The sequence below is a fragment of the Ursus arctos genome, unplaced genomic scaffold, assembly GCF_023065955.2.
Source record: "Ursus arctos isolate Adak ecotype North America unplaced genomic scaffold, UrsArc2.0 scaffold_10, whole genome shotgun sequence".
Classification (NCBI taxonomy): Eukaryota; Metazoa; Chordata; class Mammalia; order Carnivora; family Ursidae; genus Ursus; species Ursus arctos.
This window is the reverse complement of record NW_026622764.1, coordinates 24676186-24689369: the sequence shown is the minus strand read 5'-3', so window position 1 is coordinate 24689369 and position 13184 is coordinate 24676186. Positions and strand designations below refer to the sequence as shown.

General features: G+C 37.2%; 1 pseudogene; it reads left to right on the top strand.

The window, feature by feature from the left end:
- The first annotated feature begins 7837 nt into the window (after positions 1–7837).
- Positions 7838–12463, top strand: LOC113251125 (E3 ubiquitin-protein ligase TRAF7-like; annotated as a pseudogene).
- The last annotated feature ends 721 nt before the right edge of the window (positions 12464–13184 follow it).

Here is a 13184-nt window from a genome sequence, read left to right as displayed (position 1 = left end):
CGTTATGGGATCGAGCCCCACATCAGGCTCCTCCGCTATGAGCCTGTTTCTTCCTCTCCCACTCCCCCTGCTTGTGTTCCCTCTCTCGCTGGCTGTCTCTATCTCTGTTAAATAAATAAATAAAATCTTTAAAAAAAAAAAAAGAATGTTTTAAAGAATGTTTACAAATGAGCACTGTATCATTAAAAGTTACAGATTTTTAAAAATCTATTTTTTATGATTGATTGCTTGTTTTTAGTTTTTGTTTTCGTTTTGTTTTTTTTACAGAAGTTTACCACAGGACCTAAGACAACTCTTTGTTCTAGCTATAAGTGGCAACAGATGCTATGACAGGGAATCCAGATGTTGAAACAGGAATGGAATTAAGGATCACCCTTTCCTCAGGCACAAGGCTTACTTTTTTGCCAGATTTCTTAATTCCACCTATGTCCCGGGGGTCCTTCCCTATGACCCTTGTTTTCAGCTCCTCCAGTTTCTTCGGCTCCTGCTCCTCCTCTGCTTCTGCTCTGCTCCTCTTCCTGCTTCAGTGCCTAATCTTATCCATCTCCTTGGCCTGCTTCTTGGACTTTCTCAGGGGCTTCTTCTTGTCACCTTTGTATCTGGACATGGCACCTGCCTCCTCTTCCTCAGAGCCTTTAAAAATCTTACTATAGCATTCAAAGAGTTGGTATTAGTTATGTTCTGATATAAGATGGGAGCCTCGGTCTTAGATATTATCTATCACAGACTTCTTTAGCAAATGATTTAAAGACTGTTTCAAAGTTCCTATTAAAGTATACACAGAAAAAGACTCCGTTCTGGGTAGAATATTCCTGTTTAGCATTTTTGTCTCTAGGGAGTTCAAAACCATGCTAAATAACTCATTTGTATAAGCTCTTAGTAGCTCCTACCAAATTTAAGAAATAGAGGAGAAAGAGAGATTGATTATCTATATATACCAGATACAGAAAGTTAGTAGAAAACAATACCCTGGATTGACCACATGCTGTGTGATTGTGTCCAGTTCCCCTATAGCAAGAGTCCAGGAGGTTAACTGGTGGGGACGATTGCAATGTGTGTTCTTTAGGTTACACTCAGCAGGAATCATTCTGTACTCTAGAGGACTGTTCCTCCTTCCTACTGTCTGCCTTCCTTCCTTTACTTCCCGTATTACCTTTTGTTAGCAAGGACTGAAAGTAAGAAATATGTCTCTAATCTCAAAATCTTCAGTGGATACCTATTGCTGACACAATACAAATTAAGCTATTTTCATTGAATGTTCATGGCATGACCTCTGCCCATATGTTAAAATTCTTCTCAGCTTTTTCTTAACTCAAACTTAATGTTTCAGTAACATTAAACTACTTGTAGTTCCTAGACATGCCAGACTTCCATACACTTATGCCTATGTCCATTCTGTCTGGGATCCTTTTCCATTGTTTGTCCTTAGGTATATGTTTGGTCATCATTCAAGTGTCATTTCTATTTTAATTTCTAAATCTTCTATCATGCACATACATATCACCAACTATACATACATATCACCAACTATACATACATATCACCAACTATATTAAATTTGATTTTACATGTAATATCAGCATTTACTGGTATTCATCCCAAAATCAGCTATAAATGCATCATGATTCTTCATTAAAACAATACTATAATTGGCAATTAAGGTCTTGGATTCATCCAGAATGCTACAGCTGGACATGACCTTAAATTCATTTTAACATAGTTTCTTTCCATTATACGCAGTGAGTATTAATACATTGCCTCAGGTTGCTTTGGGAGTAAACCTCAGAGCTAAACTCTTCAAGGACTTCACATGTCTTAGGTCAGTTTTCCTCTAAGAGTCTTGCAGTTTCTAAAATATCAGGAAAACAGAATGATTAAATCTTGATTTAAAATCGTCTGTGAGAAAACTCAGGGTAGCCTTCTGACCAACAACAGATAAAAGTTAAAATTGTCTGCTCTCATTCATGTTTTATCTGATTTTAATGAAAAGCTATTAAATGTTTTTTTTTTTTTAAAAACTGTTCTAATATAAGACTTGTTCGTATCTTTAAAAAAAAAAAAAATCCATGGTTGTCCCACTGTCAAAAAACAAAACAAAACAAAAAACCCTCAAATTCAAATGAGGAATATAAGTCAGTGAAAAATGTAGGTAGCATCTGATGTCACAATTATATGCATTGCATAATTACCAGCTTGGCCAACATACTTGTAAAAAAATATACAAAAAGCAGAGTCTAAATTCATGTGAACTAGCGTCTTGATTATTCCATATCCTGCAGGAATGAGGATAAGAAGTCTCTAGAGTTCAAGATGTCAAACAAGAAACTTTTACCCCAAGCAAATTCCTTTATACATAATTTGTTAATAAAATCTCTAATGGATCTCATCCTTGTTGGAAGATCTCATTAAACAACTGACTGTCACTCTGATCATCAAATTTGTGATGACATCTTAATACTGTTACTGTGTTCATTCTATATTACCTTTTATTGAATGTTTCTGTGGGTGTGGTGTTAGCATAGTCTCTGAGATCTCTGTACGCTCATCTTTGTTAGATAACATATATTTATATTTCTGGGGCTACTTCTTATAAAGAACCGTGAAAGATCTAATATTTTTCCTTATTTCATTGTTTAATTACTTCATGGTTTGAGGATGTTCTAAAGATGCTTAATATTATCCAAAACATGGGAGAGTATTCCCTATAACTATCTTATTTTATAGATGCTAGGCGGATACAAGAGACTCCCTGGTTGGAGGTGTGGGATTTTATTACTTAGAGCATGGCAGCACCATGAACTCCATGACTGCATTGGTTTCCCTTGCCCCCAAAGTCCCAGAGAAGAGTGCAAAGTGGCACTAATGGATGCCTGCACATGCAGAGAGTTTGCGTTACAGATAAGAAAACCCTAAATTTAAGGAACCTAAATTAGCTTTATCTGAGATGGAGACATTATATTCATTATACTGGACAGTAAATAAATCAGTACTCTGCTGTGGAGGGAGTCACCAACTCCCAACAACTTCAAAAGTTATTTACTTTACAAAACTCCTTGAAAAGACAGTCCAAAGCTAATAACCTTCCAAAACAGAAAGTTCTAGGCCCAGATGGCTTCACTGGAAATTATATCTTTAAAGAAGGTGTTATACCAATTCTACAACCTCATCCAGAGGACAGAAGCAGAGAGAATACTTCCTAACTTATCCTGTGAGATCAGAATTATCCTAAAACTGTAACCAGGAAGGATTTTATAAAAAAAAAAAAATACAGACAAGTATCTCTCATGAACATAGATAAAAAATCCTCAACAAAATATTAGCAAATAGAATCCAACAATGTGTAAGAAGAATTGTATACTACAAACCAGTAGAATTTATCTCAGGCATAAATGGGTGGGTCAACGTTTGAAAACCAATTAAGGTAATCCATCACATAAATAGGCTAAAAAAAAAAAAAAAAGATCATGTGATCATATCAGTAGATGCAGAAAAAGCATTAAACAATATCCAACACCCATTCATGATAAAAATTCTCAGTAAACTAGGATTAAAGGGGAACTCCCTCAGCTTGACAATGAATATCAGCAAAAAGCCTACAGCTTACATCATACTTAATGGTGATAAACTCAAAACTTTCCTACCAATATCAGGTACAAGGCAAAAAAAGTCCCCTCCCACCATCCCTTTTCAATATTGTACTAGAAGTTTTAGTTAATGGAACAAAACAAGAAAAGGAAATAAAAGGTATACATACATAGAAGGAACGCTTAGAACTGTCTTTGATCACATATGACATGATATTCTATGTAGAAAACCCAAAGTATCAACAAATAATCTGGAACTAAGAAACAGTTATAGCAAAGTTAATGGATACAAGATGAATACATAGAAGTCAACCACTTTTCTATATTTTAGGCAATAATGAACAAGTGGAATTTGAAATTTAAAACTCTCCCATTATATTAGCATCCAAAAATTAAATACTCAGGTATAAATCTAACAAAATATATACAAGATATATATTAACAAAATTACAAGATTCTAATGAATGAAATCAAAGTGCTAAATAAATGGAGAGATAGTCCATGTCATGGATAGGAATACTCAATATCGTCAAGGTGTCAGTGCAATCCTAATCCAACTCCCAGAAATTATTTGTGGATAGCAACAAACCAATTCTAAAGTTTAAATGAAGAGGCAAAAGATCCAAAATAGGCAACACAATACTGAAGCAAAAGAGCAAAATTGAAGGACTGATACTACCCAATTTCAAGATTTAATATAGGCTATAGTAATCAAGAAAGTGTGGTATTAGCAAAAGAATGGATTAATAGATCGATGAAACAGAATGAAGAGCCCGGAAACAGACTTACTAAATATAGTCAACTGATCTTTGACAAAGGAATAAAGGCAGTAAAAAGATAGTCTCTTCAAGAATGGTGCTAGAAAAACTGGACATCCACATATATAAAAATAAAGAGATATATCTAGGTACAAAGCTTATACCCTTCACAAAAATTATCAAAATGAATTACAGACTGGGGCACCTGGGTGGCTTAGTTGGTTAAGCATCTGATTCTTGATTTTGGCTCAGGTCATCATCTCGGGGTCATGATCCAGGGTCTTGAGATGGAGCCCTGCATCAGGCTCTGCACTCAGTGGGAAGTCGGCTTGGAATTCTCCCTCTCCCCCCAACTCTCTCTCTCTCAAGTAAATGAATAAATCTTTAAAAACGAATTATAGACCTAAATGTAAAGTATAACACTATGAAAGTCCTGAAAGATAGCATAGGTGAAAATCTACATGACTTTGAGTATGGTGCTGACATTTTTGACACAAGGCATGATTCATGAACGAAATAATTGATAAGGTGGACTTCATTAAAATTAAAAACTTCCGTGAAAGACAATGCCAAGAGAATGAGAAGACAATCCACAAACTGGAAAAAGATAATTTAGAAGACGTACCAGATGGACTGTCATCCAAAACATTAACAAAATAACACTTAAAACTTCCCCATAAGAAAACAAATAAACAAACAATAGGACAAGGACCTTCACAGACACCTCACAAAAGAAACTATACAGGGGGCAAGTAAGCATATGAAAAGATGCTCTGCATGCATGATATGTCATCAAAGAAATGCAAATGATGTCAATGATGAAATACCACTACAGACATATTAAAATAGCCAAAATCCAGAACTCTGACCACACAAAATGCTGACAAGAATGAGAGCAGGAACTCTCATTCATTGCTGTTGTGAATGCAGCATGGTACAGCCACTCTGGAAGATAGTTGGGCAATTTCTTACAAAACCAAACATACTCTTACTATATGATGCAGTAATCATGCTCCTTGTTACCTCTCAAAGAACTTGAAAATGTATGTCCACACAAATCCTGTGCATGGATATGTATAGCAGCTTTATTCATAATTGCCAAAATGAGGAAGCAACCAAGATGTCCTTTAGTAGGCAAATGGAGAAATATAATGTGATACATCCAGGCAATGGGACATTATTTAACACTAAAATGAAATTAGCTATCAAGCCATGAAAAGACATGGAGGAATCTTAAATGTAAATTAGTAAGTGAAAAATCCAATCTGAAAAGACTCCAGCGAAGGGTATTGATAATGGAAGAGGCTGTGCATGTGTGGGGGTAGGGAGTATATGGGAAATCTCTGTATCTTGTCAATTCAGCTGTGAACCTAAAACTGTCCTAAAAAATAAAGTGTTAATAATAATAAAAGATAGTCCTGAAGAAAAGTGGATTCAAGATGTGCAGAAACATGAGAGACCTATGGGGATTGTTCTCATAAACTTTCCAATCATAAGCTTCTTTAGAACCTCTTTAGACCATTAAGTAATAACTAAACAAAATTTTGCAAGCACTGACTTCTCAAAACATCTGATTTTGGCTGTCCTCATATTGCACACAGTGGTAGCTGAATTGTTTCCAGGTTCTGTTTCCCTAGGAGCAGAGCCTAAAAGAAGGATTATTGAGAAAATAATACAATGACGGAACTCTGTCATTAAAACAGAGTGTGAGAGATGCAGGATTAAGCAGAAAAAAAGCTAAATAAAGATTTGATTTCTGCTGATCTCTAGCTTCAATCTGACCCAATAGGGAGCATGAATGGCAATCTGAAGTTGTCAAACCTTGGTGGATGGTGGCTAGCTGTCTGTACCCCCATTTCTGTCAGTCCTTGGCTTTATGCATGCTCAGGGGGAGGAAGAAGCTGAGATATTTCTGGTTGGTTTAGGTGACTCAATTTAGCTAAAACCATTTCTTAGGGGAAGAGTGCAGCATTGAGCTACTATCAGCCAACAACCACAGCAGCTAAGAAATGGGCCCTGTGGCCCAGTAAAGAAGACTGGGGGGGGCTGGGGGGGCACCAACCTTGTTTGGTACGGATTATGTAATGGCTTTAAGTAACCTAATTAGGCTCCAAATAGAGTAATCATAAACTGCCTTAGAAATTTATTACATAAGTAGTCTTTAGCAAACATACTATATGCCAAATTCACCTGTAGACACACACACGTACACATATGGACACATATACACAAACATGCATATATAGTTCTAGAACAGATATGGAATACAAAACAGACATATATTTAATTGATATATATTTGGATTATATTTTATAATTTGTGAAGCATTTGAAATTAGAAGGGTGACTGATTTACCTTTATTATTTTCCTAGGGATTCTAGAGCTAATGCCTGTTTGTTTATTTTTTTTTTTCTCACACATTCCCTGCAGCATAGTCTGGAAATGAAAACAATTTTAGATACATTAGCACTGCACTCAAGGTTGTGATAATTATTACTCAAAAGAATCTTGAAGCATATAAATATTTAAATTTCATACTAAGTATTTTAGCTTTGTGGCTTTTAGCAGTCTCTTTAAATTGGTGCTCATATATTCTTCTTTTATTTTTCTCCAATTTCAGAAACAAAATAGCTAATAATAGTAATCATAAAAGAACTCTGCTTTTCGAGCTTTCTTTAAGAGTCCAGCATCCTAGCAGGTGTTGGTGAGTCTTTAGATAGGAAATAGAAATAGAAATTAAGGAATAATAACTGACTATTTAAAATACAACAGTGCTGTTGCAGGAAAAAGTTATTTCCCTTTCTAAAAATTAGACAATCTTTGATCAAGATTATAGTACTCTTTTATATTTATTATACAGGGGCACCTGTTGATACATAAATTTAAAATCTCGGTACACATTTGCTTTAATTATATTGGTCACAGGGCATTCCTTTGGTGATGGGCAGGATGCTGACAGTCTCAAGATGCAAAACATTCCGTGGTCAAAAATTTAATGGGTGCCCAATAGACAAATTCCTTAGACAGTGGTAAAGATCATTGAAAATGCCCTTCATTTTTGCAGAAGTTGTCAGATTTCCTTTTCATCAGGTTATAATTATGTTTCCTTATGTGGAGGATTTTAATTTGGGATGCAGATTTGAATGAGAAAATTGTATCTATTGTGACCTAAATGAGATGTATTTGAGATACGTTTGAGGATTTCATCACTGGCCACTCTCTGGGCTAGCGAAATCTTACATATTTCCCCATGCTGCTCTGGTTCGTCTTCATTAGGTCCAGTGACAGAGGCGGTGAATGTTATCTTCTCAGAACAAGTAATACTTTACTCTTTATAACTGTGATTTCATGTGATCCTCCCAATAATCCCTTGAGAAAGGTTATTTTTATCTTTGTCATGCAAAACAAACACATTTTTTTAACAGGAATATATATTACACAATAGACAGAAGAATTACTCTTCTAGTCCTATGATTTGTGTAAGAAGAGGGGACGATGGGCTGTACAAAGATGAACCTCTCAAGCGAGGGGGGTAAGAGCAAGTCACCACTTTGAAGGCAACCACATAATGTTACTGCAAGAAATCTAAAAACCATCCAAAAGGAAAGGGGGAATATAAGAATAAACATAGGTTCTATTTCAAGTACTATAACCTATAAGCATAGTAAACTATGAAACAAGAGGAAAAAAAAGTTGTAATTTTCTTGGTGAAATAAACTATTGTTCTACTGACATTCCAAAGTACATTGCCAAACAACAATTTATCTATAGAATTACACACAGTCACATATTAATATTTAGAGTAATGACCCAGGGATGTTGCAAAATGTTCATGTGCCACCAAAATCATCAATCACATATGATAGAATGGTTAAGTATTTTTAATATTGGGCCTTCATGGCATTTCACTTTGATGAAAATTGGTGATTCATGAAACTGCAATATGTATAACAGAAGATGTATTTGACGGGAAGTCAAAACATCTGGCTTCTATCTGTAAATGCCTCATGCCCTTTCTGGATGTCACTTTTTCATCTGCTAGATGAAGAGGTTGGATAGTATTATCTGTAAATTCTTTTTTGGTTGAGTATATTATGAGTTCATGTGTGATAACACTCTGTTAGCAAAAATATTTATTTAAACAAATATCAAAATAGTTCATAAGGATAAAGTCAATATATTTAAATGTAATTTTTATTAATATTTTAACATTTGTATTTAGAAAATCTAATGTTATTTCATTAAAATATGTATAGAGGCAATATTTAAATGAAAGGCAATATTTATTAATCATTTCTGGATCTTGATTCCTTAGCTTGATTCTGGGTAAATAGCTTTCTGGTCCTAGGGGGAAAAATATGTTGAAATGACCAAATCGTTAGCTGTTTATACATCTTTATTTATCACTATTATCAAATAATTTGTTATTCCTAAAGACAGGTTCTGAAATAAAACTTGATAAGAAAATCTGACGGTCACTTACTGAAATGTGACCTTAAGGACCATTATTTCTGTTTTTCCTTTTGGGGTAATGTTTCTAAGTTTTCACTCAAGTAAAATTTAAAAAGAAAAACTAAGCTACAAGACCCTTAATAAAATATATAAAGAATCATTATTATGAAATTATTTTTACATTGTCAGAGAACCTGATGAATAAAAAATTCAAATCATGAAAAGAATAGTCATAGCAAATGACATGTCCTTGCTTTGTACTTTCTTGATTAGTTGGATATGTATAAATCAAAAATATGCCTGGAATGTAATGAGAATAACTCTGAAATTTGATCATCTTCCAGGGAAAAATACTTTATTTGAATGTATATGTAACAGGGCATTATTAAAAATAGTTATTTTCATCAAAAGCACAGCAGTTATGAATATGAGCAACAGATTCACTCTTCTTGGCATTAGTCTGATTGGAAGAATACACAGAAAACAAATGATCACTTTATTTTTCCTTGGAATCACCAACCTCCTTGTCTCTGAACTCAGGTACTACTTTCTGACATCAGTTACTGCTGCCCATCATCATTATCAGTATTCATGTATCAACAGTCCTACAAATTTTATCTGTATAATCTTTGATCATAAAATATCCTTACATTTATCAATCAAATATATTCCAATGTGCTGGCAATGAAAATAATGTAACTAATGTTCTTTAATGAAAAGTGCATACTCTCATTAGATATTTTTGGCTTGTCAAGATAGTTGCCAATGTCCCTCTTTACTGTGAAAAGTGCTGCCATCCACAAAGAAAGACTTATGCCAATTGTGATTATATTACATGTCCCTGATTCCCCCAAATACAGTGAATTAGAATGGAATAGATATATGCTCATTGCTGAAGCTTTGAGATTCTCTAGAACTTGGGATGGAAACTCAAAGCAAGCAAGCACTATCTCTGCTGGTATCTTGCATGGTAGAGACAAAACCTTAAAGTTACATAGAGACCCATTAAGCTGATTACATGCAACAAAACGCATATATGATGGAATATATGATAGAGACTGTATTGTTACATTTTTAGATTAAAATCTATGTTGAACGTTTCAGATAATTCTTTGTTATAGAATAGTGCTTGGGATTAAAGAAGATTACTGGCTTTTTTGTTGGACAGTATATAGTGGGATGGTGATCTTCAAAAGTCAACTCACTTGAGTAACTTAGAAAAGTAATTGGAATTGAAAATATACACTTTATGTTGCCCATCATGTTTCAAATTAAAAGTTAGCTTTTATGCATCCAGAAACAAAGATTGTGAAACATTACTATCCCCAGGACTTCCTTCTCTGTACTTCCTACCAATGCACACACCTTTACTTCATAGGCTATCTCAGCAAGAAGGAAGAGGCTACCTGGATACAATTAATTCACAGCTTTTCATTATAGATATCTGACTGTATTATTGGAGTTACTCTAAGAATCTAGGGCACAATGTGACTTTAGCTCTAAATCTATTGGACCAGAGAGAAGAAATAATTAGTTCATGCTCATAACCTGAGCAATTCTGGCAACCAGAATCAAATAGCAATGCACAGTTTTTCGGAACCTGTCTATAATAGATAATTATCAAAGGAAACAGGACGTGAACAGTATATAAATATATTATAGAGGAAGGCACCAGTTAGAAGACTCTCAGTATCCTTAGAGGTAAACTTAAGCCGTTTTCTGGCCAGTGGCCACTGGGCACAAGAAAGGAGAATGTGTAGCTATAGGAGGGAACATGTCACCTGAGGACTGTAGTCCTCTAGACTAGACTCTAGCTGCCTCTCTAGTGCACCATCCCAGGCAAGAGTGCCCACTGCAACTGCTTCTCTGAGGGACCTGTCAACCTTCCCACCCCAGACATTGCCACTAGGACCAGAATGGAAATAACGTTCAAGCTGCCTTTTTGGCTGTCAGCACTATCAGGAAAGTTGATGAGACCTGCATGTACAAAAGTACACTTGCCTATTCTCCATGGGATGGGGAGGATAGCATGCCTCTCAATCAGCACCCCACCACACAGACTCTGCCATGTTGGTCACCTCGCTGCACTGAGTCCAGCATGTCCCCTCACTCCACTTTCTCACTACCCAAGGCAGAGGAGGAATGGAAGAACAGGATCTACCGGTGTCTGTAGAGCACCCCTTGAAGAAGCCTTCCACCAGCTGTACTGCTGTGTTCAAGGACCCTGTGACATCATGTGTGGGCACATGTTCTCTCAAAGATGAGCCTTGCAGACAGAGATGTGTCCTATGCAACATGAAGCTGATGGTGGTGGTGAACAACATTGTTGTGGTGAAGCAGATTGAGGAGCTTTTCACCCAGTCCCTGGAAGGACCACAAGGGCAGCTGTGACTACAGACCTGTGTAGTGCCCCCCAAACCCCCGCTGCCCACCTTTCCTTAAGATGAACCTGGAAGCCCACCTCAAGGAGTGTGAACACATTCAGTATCCCACCCCAAGTACAGATACATGGTTCACTAGGAACCAGGACACATGAGACATACCTGGAGACTTTCTACTTCCAGGGCCTGAAGGAATTTCTGCAGCAGACAGAATACTACTCCAGAAATGCACACAGTATTAGTGTGGAAGAGCCAGGAGCTGCTTTCCTGGGCTCTATGCTGGGCAAGCTCTGGGAGAAGCTGGTGAAGAGCATCAAGATCAAATGTGATATCCTCAATGAAAACCAGCAAGCTCAGCAAGGGCATCATGGAGTTTCAGAGAGATATGCCCATGTTGACAGACCTGCTGTCCTGCATCAATGCATGTCTAAACACAGGAATCCTAAGAATCCCATGACCTTTAGCAGATCTTCAGTACAAAGGAATCTCCCTGGGCTACCAGGGCCCTGTCCAATGCCTTTGCTTCCATTCCACAGGTGACTTGTTCTTCAGTGGCTTCTCCAATAAGACCATCAATGTGTGAGACACATGTACCACTTGTAAGTGCCAGAAGACACTGGAGGGCCATGATGGCTTTGTTCTAGCATTCCACATGCTGGGGGCAAGCTCTACAGCAACTCAGAAGACTATACCATAATCTTGTGAGATATCCTGCAGAAGATGAACACAATCCAGGCATGACAACACAGTGTGAATGCTGGTTTCCTCATGCAGAATACTCTTCAGAGGCTCTCTGAAGGCCATCAAGGTCTGCAACATCTTGGGCACCCAGCTGAGTTGAAGAAGCTCCTGGGCCTCAGCCATTGGGTATGGGCCCTAATAGCCACCCAGAGGAACCTGTATAGTGGCTCCTACCAAACAAGACCTGGAACATCTAGACCCTCAACTACATCCATGTACTACAGACGTCTGGTGGAAACATCTATCCATGTGGTGAAACACTACGCTGTCAATGGTATCTAGAACTTATTCATGTGGAGGATATGGAGTCTAATGAGCAGGTGTGGACCCTGACCGTCCACAGGCACTGTGTATGCTCTTCATGCCCTACTGGACCAAAGTCTTCAGCCCCTGCTATGACCAGTCCCTCAGGATCTAAAGTAGCAACGATGTCATGCATACACAGACGGTACTGTAAAACCGGGGCAATGTGACTGTGATGGCTGTGTCCCAGGGCTGGCTCTTCTCAAGGACTGTGGACAGCACTGTGAAGATTTGGACTTGCTGACAGGGAATCCAAACTGGTTCAAAGTGTTGGCTTCTTCTGGGGAATGCTGGCCATGTGAGTAGTCTCAGTGTCTCTGCCTGCTTTGTGGGACAAGCAGATAAGCTCAGCCTGCCAGGCAGTGGCCTCCCTGCCCTACACTCAACAAGCCTCCTTTTGTTTGGTCCTGCCCTTAGTGCTGCCAAACAATGCTTAGTCCCTTTCTCCAGGTGCCATGTTGGATGCTTTCTTTGTCCTACCTCCATCCCCACCCTAGATGAACTGAGGCCTTGTTACTGTTTCTAGACTGTATATAGATTTGATTACTTCCTGATTAAAATAAAAGTCTCATGGAATATGGAAAAAAGAAGAAAAAAGGAGTAGTAGACTTAATCTGAACAAAAGATGTAGAGTTGGCTTTAGTTAGAGCAATCATCTATCAAGGTTGATCAAACCACAAATTAATATTTATAATATTCTCTTGAGCTGCTTGCCTGGGCATGGAGACAAAAATAAAGTGAAATAGATGTGCTGCTGATTTATGGGAGACATAATTTTAGTCTGGAAATGTAAAGTAATTTTTTAAATCTTTTTTTAAAATAATATTTATTTTGTTATATTAGTCACCATACAGTACATCCCCAGTTCTTGATGCAATGTTCCATGATTCATTACTTGCATATAACACCCAGTGCACCATGCCGTACGTGCCCTCCTTACTACCCATCACCAGCCTATCCCAATC